At 37.8% G+C, this 21,297-nt stretch overlaps 2 protein-coding genes across 2 annotated transcripts in view; one reads left to right on the forward strand and one right to left on the reverse strand.

Moving 5' to 3' along the window:
• LOC136858582 (uncharacterized) overlaps positions 1 to 21,297 on the forward strand; it is a 78,008-nt gene that overhangs the window by 56,012 nt on the left and 699 nt on the right. The window lies entirely within an intron of this gene.
• Positions 1 to 21,297, reverse strand: part of LOC136858583 (leucine-rich repeat-containing protein 28) — a 112,914-nt gene that overhangs the window by 11,047 nt on the left and 80,570 nt on the right. The window lies entirely within an intron of this gene.

Here is a 21,297-nt window from a genome sequence, read left to right on the forward strand (position 1 = left end):
ACGAGCTTCCTCACAAAATTTAAAATTTACACAAGACTTATGACTCCCCGAGTCTACAAGCAATTTCTCCTCCACACCCCATATGGTAGCCTCCATAGCTGGGTTGATGAATAATTCAGACGAACCACCTTCCTTAGCACTATCCTGGTCACACAACAAATCCTTACCAACATCAATCTCAAAAGCCTCCCTGATAACATGGATTTGCACATCAAGTGGGGATCTCCTAACGGACCTATTTAGGACATCCCGTTGGAGTTTAAATTCTGATTCTGCTGATTACCACTATTATTACCTCTCTCATCCCTTCTCCCCCTATCATTCAAATCCCTAGACTGATTACTAGAATTAAAATTCCTACTATCTTGATTCCTGAAATTAATCCTGGTTTCTTCCTGCCTATTCCCATTACCCTGATCCCTTCTGCTATAGTCATTCCCATTCCTACGATTACTTTCAAATGCTACTCCTCTCCTGTGATTATTTTCCCCCACACTCCTATGTCCTACCTGCCTACCCAAAGAATCGAAACGTTGCAACAGCCCTTCCATTCCCTTAATGGTCTTAACCTGCTGGATGCACATGGCCAACTGAATATCTTCATTAAAATGTCTAGCCATCCTCCTAACAATATCCTGCTCTGGAAAACTCTCTTCTAAGTTCTGACTAATAGCCACGTGCACAAGAAAATACTCCGTACGAGAAATACCCTCATTACCCTTATACTTCCCAGCCATAATCCTATCTCTTTCCCTACCCTGAATCTCCTCATCCCAAAACTTATCCATAAACAACTCCCTGAATCCCCTTAAACCCTTAATATGACCTCTATAAACATCATACCAACTCCTAGCTTCACCCGTAAACGCACTTGCTAACATATCATCTACCAAGTCCCACTCTAACACACCTTCTTCCAAGCTCCTAGTAAAACGTTTCTCCACTACCTTGAGAAATTCCAGAGGGTTAAACTGCTTACCATTAAACTTAGGCAGCTCAATTTCCTTAATAATATGCCTTTGTATGCTAGAACTCTGAACATCACCTGAGGACCTGACTGATTGAATCTTTTCGTCAACCCTCTGTAATACATCTGCCTTCCATACATCAATATGACTAGCGTTCTCTCTGACCTGATGTTCAATTACACCTTGTTTACTTATCACATTGTGAATACTGTTAAAGTTATCTAAAATTTTATCCTGACATTTAGAATTATTTTCAACAAGTTTAGCTTCAAGATTATTAGCAACGTTACAAATTACTCGGTTAAATTCACTTTTATTTGATTCAGATATACCCCTAATTTCTTCAATTTGCCTATCATGCTCAGACAATTTACCATTAATTTCTACACATTGAGAGTTTAATTCCTTCCTCATCTCCATAATACCTGAATCGACTTTCTCACTTAACCTCTTTACTTGATTATCCATCCTATCACTAATTTCCTGAACTTGTTTTTCAATTTTAGCAACATTAATTTCCATTTTCTGATTATTATCCTCAAGTTTACTTTCAAGTTTCTGTGTTAACTCATCATTCTGCTCTCTAAGTTTACTTTCAAGTTTATTAGTAAATTCACTCAAAATATGAACTAATTGGTCTAGCTGCTGGTCACTATTATCGCTACTCTGCTCTGATAGAGATGATGAAGCATTGTCCCCGGTTACCATCGAATCTAACACAACATTTAAATTATTATCGCCCATTGTGGCTTCACTCTCTGAATTAATCATGTCAACGGTATAGTTTGCTCCCCCTGTACTACAATTAATATGCACTTTCCTTTCCACACTCCTATTTCTTAATTTTAACAGATTAATATTTTCTCTCGTCCAACTCATCACCTTGCGTTTCCCACATACGCAAAATTTCCACAAGACATATTATACACTCCACAGCGAACAAGAAATCTCCACAACAACTGTACATATCATGAAATCTGAGAGCAACTATACCATTTCTGTGTGCATACCCTATCGTGACTCAGATCAGTCTTGCCCCACGTTGCTAGCGACATTGAAATCTCTCTGTTAAATATAAATATAAATAATAATGACTAATGGAATTTGGGAGCCATAAATATACAAATAAATAATTCTTAAACTTTGCCGGCTGTTGAAACTCATCTTCAGGGTCGTTGCCTTGTGACAAGGAGATCTGAATCACTTGATACCTAAAAAATTAATATTGGAAAAGGAGTCCATCTGGTAATTTCCCCCACCCATAGAAATTAAACAGAATATATATTAATCTCATACAATTTACTTAGTCAATTAAACCTGTATTTACCTAGAAATCCGAGCCGAGCTCGTCGTGATGCACCCTTGAACATATATAACAAAATAAAGAGAATATTGATATAAATAATAAATGTCTTAATTTATGAAATAACTCTCTCTCAATAACTGGTACTCAGTTTATTCCGCAACGCAAAATATTCACACGCAGTCATGACTCATTTTTCAAGAATGGACTCCACTTTGCTGATGGCGTTGGTATAGTTTGAAAAGGCCCAACACGTTACCTTACGTAGACTCTCCGTAGAATTATATATGGCTAACATTCATAACCATAGAATGTTGTTACACTCCAGCATCTTTCTCCCTGGTTCCTTCAACAGCAGATCTCGAACTCCCAACATGGCATGGGACATCTTCCCACAACTCGTACAAAACACCTCTCAGATTACCACCAGTATCACCTCTGCACACTGCAAGCTGCAACTTCCAACTACTGACGCGTGCTTGCCCCACACTAGCCCAAGCCAACACAACAGCATCTTAAAATAGCCCAGTTCCTGGAATTTTCCACCTCAGCTCCGTCAACACGTAAACCCCCGCTCGGAGACTCGTCACGTACACAACCGGGAGATAAACTGAGTGATCGAAACACACTAGTCCCAAATAAAATATAGAGAGTATCCATAATAACGAGAGTTCCAAAAAGAGTTACTAAGCCGCGACGGCTAAATACACACATAATTGAAATATGCACATGAATAAATAATAATAATAATAATAATAATAATAATAATAATAATAATAATAATAATAATAATAATAATGACAATAATAATAATAATAATAATAATAATAATAATAATAATAATAATAATAATAATAATAATAATAATGACAATAATAATAATAATAATAATAATAATAATAATAATAATAATAATAATAATAATAATAATATCTGACCGGGGTTTGTCAGGTTACAACACTCGCCTTGTTCATTAATGATTCCTGGAATGTCCTCCTTGGAACCTGTTTCTGCCTTAAAGTACCTATTCATACCCTTCCATTTTTCACTAAAATGTGTATGACTGCCAGTTATGCTTGCCATCATGTTCTCCTTAGCTGACTTCTTTGCTAAATTCAATTTCCTAGTAAGTTCCTTCTATTTTGCTTTACTTCCACAGCCATTTCTAACTCTATTTCTTTCCAACCTGCACCTCCTTCTTAGTCTCTTTACTTCTCTGTTATAATATAGTGAGTATTTACCATTCCTTACCACCTTTAAAAGTACAAACCTGTTTTCACATTCCTCAACAATTGCTTTAAACCCATCCCAGAATCTGTTTACATTACTTTTTTTTACCATTTTCCACCAATGATAGTTCTCTTTTAAAAACTCCCTCATGCCTGTTTTATCAGCCATATGGTACTGCGTAATAGTACTAATTTTCAAACGTTCCTTTCTATCATATTTATTTTAAACTATGACAAAAGCAACTTCGTGATCACTAATACCATCTATTACTTCGGTTTCTCTATAGAGCTCATCTGGTTTTACCAGCACCACGTCCAGAATATTCTTTCCTCTAGTTGGTTCCATCACTTTCTGAATCAGCTGCCCTTCCCATATTAACTTATTTGCCATTTCTTGGTCATGCTTCCTGTCATTTGCATTACCTTCCCAATTGACATTTAGTAAATTGAGATCACCAGATGATATAGGTGTTGATTTCCATAGGGAACCTCTAATATTTGTCCTGAATGAGTACATTTATAATACCAATACAGTTGGTCTGTTATTGGACATAACAAATTTTCCAGCTATCTCATTCCTGGTTGCCAGCATTTCACCCCAGTGTGCTAAGTTGGGCTCATCAGTTGGTAAATAGCACATCTACCAAGATGTATGGCCAGCGAATATCGTGGAGGCCACTGCGTAGGTTACTTGGAGCCACTGGCAGTGCCAATGCACTATGGTAACCAGGAATGAGTTGGCTGGAAAATTTATAATGTCGAAAATAGACCAACTATATTGGTATTATAAATTTACTCATTCAGGACAAATATTTCAGGTTCCCTATGGGAATCAACATCTGTATCATCTGATGGCCAGGCAGGCATCAAATTTTGAAAATGAGACAAATTGAGATCACCTGCTACAGTCATGTTCCTTTCCATATCGTTTCCCTCATAGCTGATTATCTTATCAAATAATTCTGAATCAGCATCAGCGCTACCCTTTCCTGGTCTGTACACGCCAAATACATCAACTTGCCTATTATCTTTAGAGATGAGCCCTACACCTAAAATTTCATGTTTGTCATCTTGAACTTTTTCGTAGCTTACAAGTTCTTCTTTCACCAGAATGAATACTCCCCCTCCTACCATTCCTATCCTATCTCTATGATACACACTCCAGTTCCGTGAGAAAATTTCTGCATCCATTATATCATTTCTCAGCCATGATTCAACTCCTGTTACAATATCTGGTAAGTATATACCTATTAAATTGCTTAATTTATCTGGATCTGGATCTTCTTCTATTTGTTGAAGAAGCCTTACAACATGTAACATTAGTTTCTGAAATACAATGAAGATATCATGTCTTTCTAGCCAATAAGACAAAATGCTTTTAACTTGGTCTTTTTTGACTCATTGATATCAGGTTCACTAATAGCTATTTGAAGGTCAGACATTCTTTTCACAGAAGCAGAGACAAACGCTGATGAGATAATACCTACCATGCTCTTAATTCACTTAATATCACAGCTTCTTGTAATGCACATGTTCAGTTGATGGTTGAAGCATTGTATGGAAAATGCCAGAGGTTGTTCATTCAATATCAGCACTTTGATTTCAATAAATTTACCCAAAATATTTGATTTCATCAAACCCCTGAATCCGAAAATCTTGAAAGTTTAATCCAAGTTTGTTTAACTCACTGACAATATCATTTTTTTGTCAACTCGAGCCCCCATGGGAGTAAACTTACACAGTATTTTCAGAAACAGCTGCATCATTCTCTACTGTAGGCAAGCCACTTATATTTGTCCAACCATTCCCTCCTGAATTTGTGTGTCTGCTTGTCTTCCAAATTTCTAGTGAACAAAAAGTTAGCTGGAAGTTTCCATTTTTCAGTCAAGAAATTTAATATTGTAAATTCATGCAATGTCTTCCCAACAGCATAAGCGATATTGTAAGTATGATATTCTTCAAGGATCCCCTGAAATTTGAAGACTTGTCATACCGTTCACTGTTACATTTTATTGGCAGTAAAATGGCTGCTTGTAGAGAATATTTACATTCATTGTTTTGAAAACAGAAACAACATAAAGAAAAATTACATTTTTATAATTTGTATATCTACTCATGAATGGTACTGTACGTATAAAACGTAAGTACATTCTCACAATATAAAAATATGTATCAACGGCTTGGGAAACATATTACTGATGTAACTTTCAAGCTTTCTAGTCGGTCAAGAACACTAATTATAACATACATAACACTATAATATACTTGTAAAAAAAATACACACTATGAAACAAAGAATGGCACGTTTCATTCTACAAGAACATCCTCAGATTCTATTAAATGCCTTTAAATCCTGTGTATATATATACAATATTGTTCACGTTACATAAACTTGTCATTGATTGTGACTTAGCAATATTATGAACAAGAAATAACAAATAATGATTATAGTATTCGTCAACTGACACCTTATTAACTTATAGAAATGTTTTTGTACTTATCTAAGCTGCTAATCAATCATCCATTACCTTCAGCAGCTGGTTCTAATAAGGTGACACCTAAGGAATACTACAATCATTATTTGTTATTTCTTGTTCATAATAATAATGATGCTTGTTTCCTTAAAGGGGCCTAACATCTAGGTCATCAGCCCTTAATGGTACGAAATGAGACGAAATGCAATGTCAATTTAAAAGTACAAAATTCATCCACTGACCAGAATTCAAAACGTGATGATGAAGAATGAATGGATGAATATGAATTTAAAACAATCAGTGGATCTGACCCGCAATGCCTCACATTCCCAGAAACTATATGACTGACCAAGGGACTGCTTCTAAATCACAATCCTGAATCGATGATTCTTGTTGTCTAAAGGGGTTCAATAGCTAGGTCAACGGTCCCTCATAATGGCACTCATCGCTAGCAATGTATAACCATGGTATTTCTCAAGTTGTGGTGCTAATCAAAGGTAGTGTAAACTCATGGTGTTCCAAACATTATGGTACTACTCACAAGTATTGTACGTTGTACAGGTAATGCAGACCTAGGGTGTTTCTCACATAATGGTGCCACTCGTAGGCAATGCAAACCCATGGTGCACCTCATAGGTGTACTAATCACAGGGACTCGTACTATCCCGTGGTGTTCCTCACATAGTGGATACAAATCACAGGCAACACAGACTAACAGTGTCACTCATATAGTGGTACTAATCACAGACCCGTGGTATTTCTCACTTAATGGTACAAATCACAGGCAACGTAAGCCCATGATGTTCCGCACATAGTGATACTAATCACAGGTACTGGAAATCCACAGTGAACCACTCTCTGCTGCTACTAATCACAAACCTATTGCGTACCTAACATAGTGGTACTACTCGCAAGCAGTGGTGGGTGGTGTTATCTGAAGCTGGGTGTTGCACCAACATTTTCAGCGTCATATTTTTAAAGCTTACAGAAGTATTAAGAAATGAACTATATTCCTACTAAAACTGAAATATATCTGGCAATTACAACCCAGGAAATAAGAGGCTAATTATACACCGTAACTACAGTTATTGTTAATAATAATGTTATTGACTTTACGTCCCACTTTTTATGGTTTTTGGAGACGCCGAGGTGGCAGAATTTAGTCCCGCAGGAATTCTTTTACGTGCCAGTAAATCTACTGACACGAGGCTGACGTATTTGAGCACCTTCAAATACCACTGGACTGAGCCAGGATCGAACCTGCCACGTTGGGGTCAGAAGGCCAGTGCCTCAACTGTGTGAGCCACTCAGCCTGGCACAGTTACTTTTGCTTCACATGAACTGAAAAGTTGCCATCCTGTTTTTCATTGAAGTAAGATGTTGGTAATATTGTACTAATCACAAGTAGTTTCATGGTTCTAATTCAATCATCCCTTGGTCACCCCTTTTAGTCACCTCTTACAACAGGCAGGGGATACCGTGGGTGTATTCTGGTAAGGCATGGGAAAGAAATTACCCAGCAAGTTGGCCGTGCGGTTAGGGTTGTGTAGCTGTGAGCTTGCATTCGGGAGATAGTGGGTTCGAACACCACTATCAGAAGCCCTGAAGATGGTTTTTCACTTTTTCCCATTTTCACACCAGGCAAAAACTGTGGCTGTGCCTTAAAGCCATGGTTACTTCCTTCCCGCTCCTAGCCCTTTCCTATCCCATCATCGCCATAAGACCTATCTGCATTGTTGCAACGTAAAACAAAAATTGTAAATTTAGAAAAGAATGGAAATGAAATTACCTTTGCAAGAGAAGAGAAAGTAGGAATGAAGTATCTCCGCAGAGTGGTGCAATCTAACGGGGACATTTGGAACTGTTTCTCGACAGGGGTCTTGCTGGTCTCGTGCAACTCCCTGAGACCGATACTGGCGAGCATACTACCTGATGCTATGCAGGCTTAGGCTCGTCCCTGCTGAGGTACATTGTGCCGTGTTGTCCGCTAGGGAGTTGCCGTAGAGAAGCAAACTTCCTGAGTTTGATTCAAAGCCAGCAGTGTTTATTGGTTCGTTACGAAGCATTAGTACACTGAACGACCAAAGATGGTTGATTTCAACATGTTTTCGAATATATGTTAGGTTTATTAAACTAAAACAATTGAAGAAAAGACGACAAATGAAGTGCAAAATTATTGGGAGTTGTGCAACACTGCAACAATACCATGCACTGCCCCTGCTAGCAAGTAAAGGTGACCCATGGCTTTCCCTGCGTGATAGTACTAATCACAAGTAGTTTCATGGTTCTAATTCCATCATCCCTTGGTCGCCCCTTTTAGTCACCTCTTACAACAGGCAGGGGATACCGTGGGTGTATTCTTCATCTGCATTCCTCACTCACAGGGGGTTTGTTCATAATATCACCAACTCATAATCATTGACAAGTTTACACGAAGTCATGTCGTGTCATTTAGTACATGGGCCTTTCACAAATTACATTTGAATAACTTTATTACTCAATTTTATAGTAAGTTTTTGCTCATCACTGACTAACTGCTTAGTGCTAATTGAAATGTTATTTAATAGAAAACATAGACCTGTCTAATTAGGTCTACCTATTTTCCTGTGACAATCTCAACATAATTTGAGATACCGTAATGCAAATGTTAGCTGTTTCGACTAAAGTACTTACGAGCACTTATACTTATTTCATCATCTGCACATTGTTTTCTTTTTCAGTAGTAATTATGTCAACACCACTACAAGCCTTTATCTGCAGAATTTTTATATGTTTTATCTTCTGCTTCATATTTTGGCTTTTTATACTTTCAGCTAATATTTCAAGTATTAATTCTTTTGAACCATTTTCATTGTGAGTGTTAGAGTACCACAATTCACAAGCGTGTCATAACTTGTTGTGAAGCCCTGGACTTGACGGTCGCTGTTGTAAATGCCATATGCCAACATGCAGCCTATTGTTTCCAGTCCTCTGGCCACTGCTAGGATGAGTTGAATACTTACAATAGTCACTATCCTATAGTCATTATAGTGGACTTTGGTAACATACATATTTAAGGTAGAAATAAAACTGTTAGGTATCATTTCATTAAACAAAATCCAAGGTCGGTCTAGGGAGGTCAAGTCACGAATGCTACTTATGGAGCCGCCATATTGGGTCTTTAAGCGAGCGTAACCAAAGGCAAGTGTATTCGAATTTAGAGGATTTCAGTACCGTAAATTGAAATAAAAACTAAATACCAACTGTTTTTCATAAAAAATTTAATTGGGCATCTACTGGTCATGTATATATAACTATATAACACTTAAATGATATGAATATATTCACAGCTATTTGAATAGGAAGATAATTAACAGAGCTTGAAATTCTTTTTTGAGAAACAAAAATCAATACAAAAGCTCAAGTTCTTCTCTTTTACTTCCTTACAATTTGGTCTTACTGTGTTTCTTATTAATATCATCTGTCAAATACGTGACAGAAACATAGAAATCTGTACAGTACCTGTGTCATATTATGATTACCGGTACATGAAATACTGAACTTGAAGTACTGTATTTAAAGTACTAAACGACGGTTGTAATAAATTACCTTCAGCGTTTTCTTTATTAAGAAAGTATTTCCGATATCTACTGCGTTTCTAAAAGGTTACCCCAGTATGTTGACAAACACTGAATGCCTCTTGAGTTGAGTGCATTAAATTACGTATGGTAACTGTTGTTATCCATTCATATGGTATTTCTTTGGGTTCTAAGGCAAAAATATTCTGCACATATGCAACAAGAGTGATGTTCTTAGCTACTCTTAACTAGTTTATTGATAACCCATGCAGCTATATAGTACAAAGTGGTGGTGGTGATTATTGTTTTAAGAGGAACTACAACTGGACAACCATCCTCTATAAACACTAATCAGAAGAAAACAAATGGAAGGGGACCAACACTTCGAAAAATGAAGGTATCGGCAAAAGAAAGATGAAGGCCACAAAGTGCGTGGAAATGGCAAACTTCCTAGGCCTCGAATGGGCTAATGCCGTCGCGGTCGGAAAAGAACAAGTATTGACCAGGGTAGGTCGGATAGGCTAGAATAGTGAAAGCCATGTCAACACTCAGCTAAGGGCCTTGTAGTCACAACCCAAAATAGATTTCCCCCCCCCGTGGGTGGGGCAATAGAACAACACCCACGGTCTCCCCTGCCTGTCATAAGAGGCGACTGAAAGGGGCGTCAGGTGCTCCTAACTGGGGAGCGTGGGTTGTCGACCACGGGGCTCTTAGCCGAGTCCTAATATTCATGCTAATAATAATAATAATAATAATAATAATAATAATAATAATAGTTAAGAAAATTAAAGCCATTGGTAGACACGATTCCATCAGAAATAGAAATTCAGTCGCTATTAAGTTGAGTTAACCTTGGTTAGGCAATTTCAGGGATTACATTAGGATATTATGTTAGGCTACGGTACATTAAATTACAGTAGTTGGTTAGTGCGAGTGAAGCGAGTGTTGTGATTTTTAAGTATTTGTCCAGCCATATAATGTACTCTATAGAGCATTTAAGATGAATGAAATTTAACTGTAAATAATAACTACAGTACAGTATAAGACTTCTTGACAGAAATATAGAAATCTGTACAGTACCTGTGTCATATTATGATTACCGGTACATGAAATACTGAACTTGAAGTACTGTATTTAAAGTACTAAAGGACGGTTGTAATAAATTACCTTCAGTGTTTTCTTTATTAATAAAGTAATTTCCGATATTTTGAACTAATTTGAACTTATTATCAATAAAATTGTTGTAATGATGGCCAGCTGGACATAAATTGTTGGTTTGAAGTGATAGGCTTATTCTTTGTTGTGATTATAATTGGTAAATGAACAGGAACAAGCATTTCAAATATCTGTGAAACATTTCTACGTTGCATGTAGGGTTAGAAAGATACTGTCTGTAGTTTACATGAAAAGGAATGGAATGAAATGGCGTTTGGCTTTTAGTGCCAGGAGCGTCTGAGGACAAGTTCGGCTCGCCAGGTGCAGTTCTTTTGATTTAACTCCCGTAGGCGACCTGCGCGTCGTAATGAGGACGAAATGAAGATGAAGACGACACATACGCCCAGCCCTCGTGCCAGCTAAATTGACCAATTATGGTTAAAATTTCTGAACCTGCCGGGAATCGAGCCTGGGACCCCTGTGACCAAAGGCCAGCACACTAACTATTTAGCCATGGAGCCGGATACATGAAAAGGAAATTTTCATAAACATCAATACTAGTATTACACACTTCCTGTTACTTTTCTTGCTTGTTTTGAAAGACAATTCTCTTTCATTGGGAGGTTTCCTGTTATGTATATCAAAGGTGGATTAGGGACGTTGAAAATTGTTGGGACGGAATTCCACTTGAGTAGTTTCCGTCCATCTGCCCTCTTTAGTTCAAATTGCGATTCTACAAAATGATGCTAGAAGAAAAATACATAAGACCTATAAATATAAAACATCGTTCATATAAACATACTATTATTCAGGAATAATACGAATGTATAACTTCACTAACCTAGCACAAGAAGAATTACCTGTAGGTTGACATTTTCACGCCTACAGTTTTGTACCCACTGAGCTCTCCTCTGCTTATCTCTCGGGAGGCGAAACACTAATTCCGTCAGTTGTATTATTTTGACAATTTGGTGCGGCGCAGTATCCCATTTTCCTTCAAAATAAAGTAACAACTCGCATCATTACATCAGGCACGCCCACATAACAACGATATTTGAGACCCAATATGGCCGCCACCGCAAAGGATTGTGGTAGCCTGACCAGACCTCCCTAGACAGACCTTGACAAAATCAACTTTGTAAACTTTTAAATGTAACTAAGCAAGGTGGAGGGGCTAAAGTCCCCCTTAGTCCCTCCCTGGATCTGTCCCTGAGTTCACCTGATTTAAACCAAACTGCAGTTGATTTCCCTTTTTTCCTCCTGTTCTAGGAGTTAGTTACCCAATCACCAGACCTAACCTTACCAGCTAATTTCTGGAGTTCTGCTGTGATTTCCTTTTAGACTCTATAATCATTTATTTAGCTCTGTTTCATTCCTTTAAATTTTGTTCCCTAACTACATCATCTCATATTTGAAACATATTGATTCTTCTTCTTCTTTGGTCTCTGATGAACAATGCTTTGGATTCACTGTCAAGATCTTGTTGGGCCACATATACATCTCACTGACTTTTTAATTTAACTATACACAGGACTTTGATTTTCAAATAAATTTACATGCTACCCCTACTGCATCATTCCACTAATTAAAATTGTTAAATTAAAATTGTTACAATTAAACTTAATTAAAATTGTTTCTATTTCAATTTTGTTATCATTTTTTTCAGGTAGTTTTTAAATTTATTTATTCATAAATTATATTCAACAGATTGAAGAACCTAACAATTATAAATCAACTGACTTTCATTTATCCAACACTTAAATTTATTTATTCATAAATTATATTCAACAGACTGAAGAACCTAACAATTATAAATAATTAAAATTGAAATAATTGATAAATGGATTCAACCTATTCAGTACAAAAGAATAAGAAATGTAGTAAATTACATTCCCATTTAATAAGAAGTAGAAATCGTACCGGTTTCAACCCTAGTCCAGGTCATCGTCAGCCGATTAAAACATGAAAACCAATGCATAGGAAAAGGAAAAGATTAAGTACACTCCGGATCAGTGGAAGAGGCGATATAAATGAATGGGGGTAGACACTGTAAAACTCAGAAGAAGTAAAATGAAAGTCAGTCAAAAGAAAACAGTGCGCAATTCTCTGAGCGGCAGCATGGCACACGCAGCGCTAGGCAAAGTCCGACAATGTTCACGAATAGCCTAGCGCTGCGTGTGCCATGCTGCCGCTCAGAGAATTGCGCACTGTTTTCTTTTGACTGACTTTCATTTTACTTCTTCTGAGTTTTACAGTGTCTACCCCCGTTCATTTATATCACCTCTTCTACTGATCCGGAGTGCACTTAATCTTTTCCTTTTCCTATGCATTGTTTTTCATGTTTTAATCGACTGACGATGACCTGGACTAGGATTGAAACCGGTACCATTTCTACTTATTATTAAATGGGAATGTAATTTACTACATTTCTTATTCTTTTGTATTGAATAGATTGAATCCATTTATCAATTATTTCAATTTTAACTATAATATTCTTCAATACGGAACAATGAAAAATTTTAAACTTTAAATTATAAATAAACTGACTTTCATTTATCTGACACTTTTGTAACAAAAAATATATCATATCTAGTCCAGACTGAACTCTAGTGCAAACATCACCTGTTGTCGAGTTTATTGCCCTTATCTAAGATACTAATCATCCGTTATCTCCTGTGACTGCGTAAAATCTCAATGTTACTAAGGTGACAGTGGAGGGCTACCACAATCATAATTTGTCTCACTTATTCATGTTTATGCAAATAAATATGTCCATGATTTAAAGTGATTACTGTAATGGAATCTGAGGAAGTTCTTGCAGAGGTAAACATGTCATTCTTTGTTTAATAGTGTGTATTCGTTACTGGAATGTTGTAGTTTATATGTATTGAAATGAGTGTTTTTGACAGACTAAAAAGCTTTAAAGTACATTAATTGAGTTGACACTGAAAAGTATGGCTTCCTTCTTAATAAAACATTGCAGTGAGAAAGAGACAGTTGGCAGGCAAGCAAAAGTCTATTACAAACGTTTTTAGACAAATTCTAATCTGCATCAACATCCTTTTATGCTTACATATTTAATTGTATTGTATAGTGAACCAAATTAATAAGGCAATGTAACACATCAAAGTAAGGCATCTGCTGTGGGATGATCAAATATGCATGAAAACAAAGATGACTTTGTACAAATCCTATTATACACTGATTCTTACATACAGCCTTGAAACCACAACACTGACCAATAGAGATAATTCTAAACTCCAGGCAGCTGAAATGAAGTTCCTCCATACCATGATTCAGAAAACCAAGAAAGACAAGATCAGGAATGAGGAGATTAGAGAAGAAGTAGGAATAGATGATTTACTCGTCAATAAGATCCAGGTATCGTGACTGAAGTGGTTTGGTCACATGAGAACTACAAAGAAGGAATTTGACAGAAAAGTAAAAGGTAGACAACCCATGGGAAGGCCGTGAAAGAAGTGGATCGATCTAGTCACAAACAACGTGCTGCAGAGAGGTCATGATTGGACAAGTTAGTGGAAGAGGGCAACTGGAGATGGTTCAGGATGATAATGATGAGTGAATGCAAATATGAACTGTATTGGTAATAAGATATCTGTAAGAGTTTATGATACTGTTTTCCTCTCTTTCCTTATTAACCTACATTCCTGCTAATCCAACATCCCAGCGTCCATTTATGTTGGATGAGTGGGCCTCTATTGTACTGTCTATTTTGCTAATTTGCTTATGCTGAAGCTTTTGTCCTCTTTGCTCTCCTGCAGACAAATTTCATTTTCTGTGTTTTATACCTAGTAATTAATACTTTTGGCCTGTTGCCATTTCTTGATGGATGTAGTACTTTTGTATCTGTCTCTTGGCACAGGCCAGAGCAAAGTGTAGCTTCCACCGAAGTCCCAGTCTCATCCATTGCTGTGACAATATGGAAGCTGCTTGGGTATGGGTGGTGCTGAGTAATGACATTTGGAGCACAAATAGTGTCTGAGTGTTATGAAAAGTGTTGCTCATAGGATCAGTCGTGCTGCAGTAGCACCTTCTGGTCCAGTGAGGAAAGCAATGGCAAACTACCTCACTCCTCATCTTGCCCAGTACGCCTCATTTGGGCTTTGCTGTTGGTTTTTGCAGTTTCCCTATAACTGCATAGCCTTTGGTGGTGCTATTTGAGGATCCAACCAGACTCTGGGCTGATGACCTAACAGACAGACAGAATTAATACTTCACTGCAGATCAGTTAGTGCTTCGTATCATCCAAAAATCTCTGGAATAGCCAACCTTCCTTACAGATTTCCTGAATTCAGAGTTGGCTGTGATATTGTGATATATATTTTATTATGTATCTGATATCTCTACCTTTCCATGTGTAACAAAGAATAAACTTAAGGTCTAGAAAAGCTAATGCAGTGAGCACAAAGTTATGATCAATGGTATTCTGTAAGAAAGAAGTGAACTTTCAGACAAAATTATCTTCACATCGTTCTGTTTTCAGGGCCAACTTTGCTCCATGTAAGTGAAAGCTGAGCAGACTCAGGTTATCTCAAAGCTGGAAGTTACAGATATGAAAGCAGCAAGAATGATTGTTGGTAAAATTCAATGTACAGGTCAATGAAAGTAACAAATTTGAAGCCCACACCAGAAGACAAAGTGTGCTGCAATCACTAGGTCTCGCTATCAAAGTCATCTGCTTATAGTATTCACAAAAAGAAGAAAAAAAACAAAGAAATGAAGAAGAGCAGAATGTAGTATAAGCTACAAACACAACATGCAAAGTAGAAGAGCTCCAGCTGAAGTTTGACTGCCTTGAAATATTTTGTGGGTCTACAAATGATGAATCCTCCCTGATATATATTTGGTTTCAAAACTAACTGGGAACAAATATTGCACTTTAATTCCTGGAACTTCTGTGAAATACTCCCAGACCCATGATTTCTTCTTTGAAATGTGTGCTAAAAATATTACATTCAATATATGAACAGAAGGGACAGATTTTGCTTATCCACCATATATCGAAAACCCAGGCTCATATGAAATGACAGATACTCTTTTCTACCCCTTGAGTTGATTGCAACAGATCAGACCTTCTAACAACCTTCTTTCCACTTGAACATACACCTGTGCTATTCATGACACATGAATGACCATACTACCTCATGACTACCATACTACCTCATGTGTTATTTTTCGTGTGTATCTATTAGACCGTAATACTAATAATAATTTGTCTAAGCATTTAGCTTCGTTGGTAATCTTTGAGTACAGTAGTTCTTGCAAATTTCATTTCTGTTGTGCTTAGTTTAGTGACCGGTACGGTACCGGTATCATAATTAGGATACGTCTGAAAGTAGTTTAAAATTACTGTAGTGTACTGTACAGTAGTATACGAGTAATATCCTATTAGAATTTAGTGTGATTATTTTATTATTGTAAAATATTTGTGTAGTAGGCCTACTGGTGTAGTAGAGGTATCCGTAGAAACTCTTACTAAAATACTGTTGTTGTAATTAGAATAGGCTTAATTGCAGTTTGGAACTGTGTAGCTCTTGTGTAGGCTATTACTTTCGATATTCAGTAATTAACAGCAGTTTTTATCCTGTCAGGGGTTGTAGGATATAAAAAAAAATAGAGCACGACTAAGTAGTATTGTACTGTAGTCATATATTAATTACCTTATTGTTGTGTACTATCCCAGAAAATATATCCCTCCGTTCATTTACTTTTTGCAAATAAGTTATTTTATTTTTAATTTCATTTTTCCCCCCATAAAGAATGGCTAAGGAGCGCGAGTGTACTTACTGTCGGTGTGGCGAGGCATTGAGGGGTATGAGGGAGGAGTTGGAAAGTTTGAGGGAGATAATTAGGATTCTCACAGAAGACAGGAAGGAAGATAGGACTCCCTCAAACAATGTACAGGTTACAGTAGGTGTACAAGAGGGAGGGGAAGGAAAGGGAGGAGTTGTAGAAGACAGGTGGCCTAATGTTCTAAGGGGAAGGAGATTGCAGGCTAAGGGCTCTATTCAGGATCAGAATTCAGGACAGGTGTCTGTGCGAAATCGGTACGAGTCACTCCAGGTAGAACAACAGAGGGAAGATGAGGGACAGGGAACTGTTGCTGAGATGTGTGGAAGTAGGAGGAAGGGAAAAGGTAGGAAAGGAAAATGTAGTTTAGAGGATAGCAAAAGACAGGTGGAACAGGGTCATGGGAAGGAGAAAAGGGAGGAGGAAGTAGCTTCTGCAGCTATCAGGAAAGATAGGGCTGACCAGGAGGGGAGGGGGTCAAATGAGGAGGGTAGGGTTGACGCTCTGGTCATGGGGGATTCCATCGTTAGACACGTGGGGAAAGTGTGTGCAGGAGAGGGTACCAGGGTAGAGTGTTATCCAGGAATTAGGTTGAGGCAGATGTTGAGGAAAGTAGAAGAGAGGGAGGAGGGGAAGGAGAAGGTGGTAGTGTTTCACGTTGGTACCAACAACGTAAGACAAGCTGATATAAGTACCAACATAGTTGGAGATGTGTGGGATCTGGTAAATGCAGCACGGGTGAAGTTTAAGAAAGCGGAGATTGTTATTAGTGGAATACTGTGTAGAACGGATACTGACTGGAGGGTGATTGGGGATTTAAATGAGACTATGGAGTGGGTATGTGGGAAACTGGGAGTGAAATTTCTAGATCCTAATGGGTGGGTAGGAGATAGGGATCTGCGCTCGGATGGCCTGCATTTAAACCGCAGTGGTACGTATAAGTTAGGAAATTTGTTTGGAAGGGTAATAGGGAGGTACATTCAGGGAAACGGGATGGCCTAGGGAGCGGTGATAAGGGAACAGGGAACTGGAAATCAAGTAGGGATGACATAAAATTGTTAGTGTTGAACTGTAGAAGTATTGTAAGGAAAGGAATAGAATTAAGTAATTTAATAGATATATATTTACCAGATATTGTAATAGGAGTTGAATCATGGCTAAGAAATGATATAATGGATGCAGAAATTTTCTCACGGCACTGGAGTGTGTTCAGATCAAAAATTAGATGGATGGCTTTTCCGGCGTTTGCTCTATTAACCAGCGTTTCGTCCTAGGTCTGACACTAGACTCTTCAGAGTGGGATGTGTCAGACCCTACCCACTGACGCTGGGGTGTATGCAGGTGAACTTATCAGAAGCGTCAGTGGGTGGGGTCTGACACATCCCACTCTGAAGAGTCTAGTGTCAGACCTAAGACGAAACGCTGGTTAATAGAGCAAACGCCGGAAAAGCCATCCATCTAATTTTTGATCTGATTTTTGATATGCTCTATTGGTGGAAAAGAATCTAATTCCCTCCATGGGAACCTAGAATTTCCAACTGGAGTGTGTATCGTACAGATAGGATTGGAAGGGTGGGAGGGGGAGTGTTCATTCTGGTGAAAGAAGAATTTGTAAGCTACGAAAAAGTTAAAGATGAGACACATGAAATTCTAGGTGTAAGGCTCATTTCTAAAGATAATAGGCAACTTGATATATTTGGAGTGTACAGATCGGGAAAGGGTAGCACTGACGTGGATTCGGAATTATTTGATAGGATAGTCAGCTATGTGGGAAACGACATGGAAAGAAATGTGATTGTAGCCGGAGATCTGAATTTGCCAGATGTCAACTGGGAAGGAAATGCGAACGACAGGAAACATGACCAACAAATGTCAAATAAGTTAATATGGGAAGGACAGCTGATTCAGAAAGTGATGGAACCAACCAGAGGGAAAAATATCCTGGATGTCGTGCTGATAAAACCAGATGAGCTCTATAGGGAAACTGATGGTATTAGTGATCATGAAGCTGTTTTTGTGGTAGTTAAAAATAAAAATAAAAATAAATGTGATAGAAATGAAGGTCTTAAAAGTAGGACTGTTAGGCAGTACCATATGGCTGATAAAGCAGGCATGAGGCAGTTTCTAAAAAGTAACTATGATCGGTGGAAAACGGTAAATAAAAATGTAAACAGACTCTGGGATGGGTTTAAAGAAATTGTTGAGGAATGTGAAAACAGGTTTGTACCATTAAGGGTGGTAAGGAATGGTAAAGACCCACCTTATTATAATAGAGAAATATAGAGACTAAGAAGGAGGTGCAGACTGGAAAGAAATAGAGTTAGAAATGGCTGTGGAAGTAAGGAGAAATTGAAGGAACTTACTAGAAAATTGAATCTAGCAAAGAAGGCAGCTAAGGATAACATGATGGCAAGCATAATTGGCAGTCATACGAATTTTAGTGAAAAATGGAAGGGTATGTATAAGTATTTTAAGGCAGAAACAGGTTCCAAGAAGGACATTCCAGGAATAATTAATGAACAAGGGGAGTGTGTATGTGAGGATCTTCAAAAGGCAGAAGTATTCAGTCAGCAGTATGTAAAGATTGTTGGTTACAAGGATAATGTCAAGATAGAGGAGGAGACTAAGGCCAAAGAAGTAATAAAATTTACATATGATAACAATGACATTTACAATAAGATACAAAAGTTGAAAACTAGAAAAGCGGCTGGAATTGATGAGATTTCTGGGGATATACTAAAGACAATGGGTTGGGATATAGTACCATATCTGAAGTACTTATTTGATTATTGTTTGGTCGGAGGAGCTATACCAGATGAATGGAGAGTTGCTATAGTAGCCCCTGTGTATAAAGGAAAGGGTGATAGACATAAAGATGAAAATTACAGGCCAGTAAGTTTGACATGCATTGTATGTAAGCTTTGGGAAGGCATTCTTTCTGATTATATTAGACATGTTTGTGAAATTAATAACTGGTTCGATAGAAGGCAATTCGGTTTTAGAAAAGGTTATTCCACTGAAGCTCAACTTGTAGGATTCCAGCAAGATATAGCAGATGTCTTGGATTCTGGAGGTCAAATGGACTGTATCGCGATTGACCTGTCTAAAGCATTTGATAGGGTGGATCATGGGAGACTACTGGCAAAAATGAGTGCAATTGGACTAGACAAAAGAGTGACCGAATGGGTTGCTATATTTCTAGAAAATAGATCTCAGAGAATTAGAGTAGGTGAAGCTTTATCTGACCCTGTAATAATTAAGAGGGGAATTCCTCAAGGCAGTATTATTGGACCTTTATGTTTTCTTATCTATATAAATGATATGAGTAAAGGAGTGGAATCGGAGGTAAGGCTTTTTGCGGATGATGTTATTCTCTATAGAGTGATAAATAAGTTACAAGATTGTGAGCAACTGCAACGTGACCTCGAAAATGTTGTGAGATGGACAGCAGGCAATGGTATGTTGATAAACGGGGTTAAAAGTCAGGTTATGAGTTTCACAAATAGGAAAAGTCCTCTCAGTTTTAATTACTGCGTTGATGGGGTGAAAGTTCCTTTTGGGGATCATTGTAAGTATCTAGGTGTTAATACAAGGAAAGATCTTCATTGGGGTAATCACATAAATGGGATTGTAAATAAAGGGTACAGATCTCTGCACATGGTTATGAGGGTGTTTAGGGGTTGTAGTAAGGATGTAAAGGAGAGGGCATATAAGTCTCTGGTAAGACCCCAACTAGAGTATGGTTCCAGTGTATGGGACCCTCACCAGGATTACCTGATTCAAGAACTGGAAAAAATCCAAAGAAAAGCAGCTCGATTTGTGCTGGGTGATTTCCGACAAAAGAGTAGCGTTACAAAAATGTTGCAATGTTTGGGTTGGGAAGAATTGAGAGAAGGAAGAAGAGCTGCTCGACTAAGTGGTATGTTCCGAGCTGTCAGCGGAGAGATGGCGTGGAATGACATTAGTAGACGAATAAGTTTGAATGGCGTTTATAAAAGTAGGAAAGATCACAATATGAAGATAAAGTTGGAATTCAAGAGGACAAACTGGGGCAAATATTCATTTATAGGAAGGGGAGTTAGGGATTGGAATAACTTACCAAGGGAGATGTTCAATAAATTTCCAATTTCTTTGAAATCATTTAGGAAAAGGCTAGGAAAGCAACAGATAGGGAATCTGCCACCTGGGCGACTGCCCTAAATGCAGATCGGTACTGATTGATTGATTGATTGATTGATTGATTGATTGATTGATTGACTCAGCCAGTTGACGAGACGTAACAGTGTGCTATTGCTCTCGGTTTACCGTATGATGTAAAGAGCTTATTTAGACTTCCTGAGAGACTGAGGAGAGGAGTCTCCCAGCAAGACATTGAGAAGTTCTTCGGTTTCTCAAGACATGCACTCTCATTTATCAACCTTACTAGTGACAGAATGGTGGAAAAGGCTTCAGACCATGTCCACTCTGGACATGAGAATATGAAGTGGTGAGCAATATTGGAGTCGCACAGACTAAATGAACAGGCAGAGGTAGGTTATGTACTAGTGAATTCAAAAGTGAAATTATTATGAAGAGAAGAACTTCAGGAGTAGGTGTGCATGTGGATGAGGGAACAGTTATTGTATTATTTGCAAATACATCAATGATTAATGATCTATGAGGTATGCTTTTTAAGTAAGGTCCTTTTTTTTTAATAATTCCATAGTTAGTGCACACACTGCAACAATCGTGCGCTCTATGTCCCAGCATCCTTTGCGAAGAAGCAGGAGTCAGTTGCAGTCGTGTAGCTGAATATAATCT

The sequence above is a fragment of the Anabrus simplex genome, chromosome 1 (genome assembly GCF_040414725.1).
Source record: "Anabrus simplex isolate iqAnaSimp1 chromosome 1, ASM4041472v1, whole genome shotgun sequence".
NCBI lineage: Eukaryota > Metazoa > Arthropoda > Insecta > Orthoptera > Tettigoniidae > Anabrus > Anabrus simplex.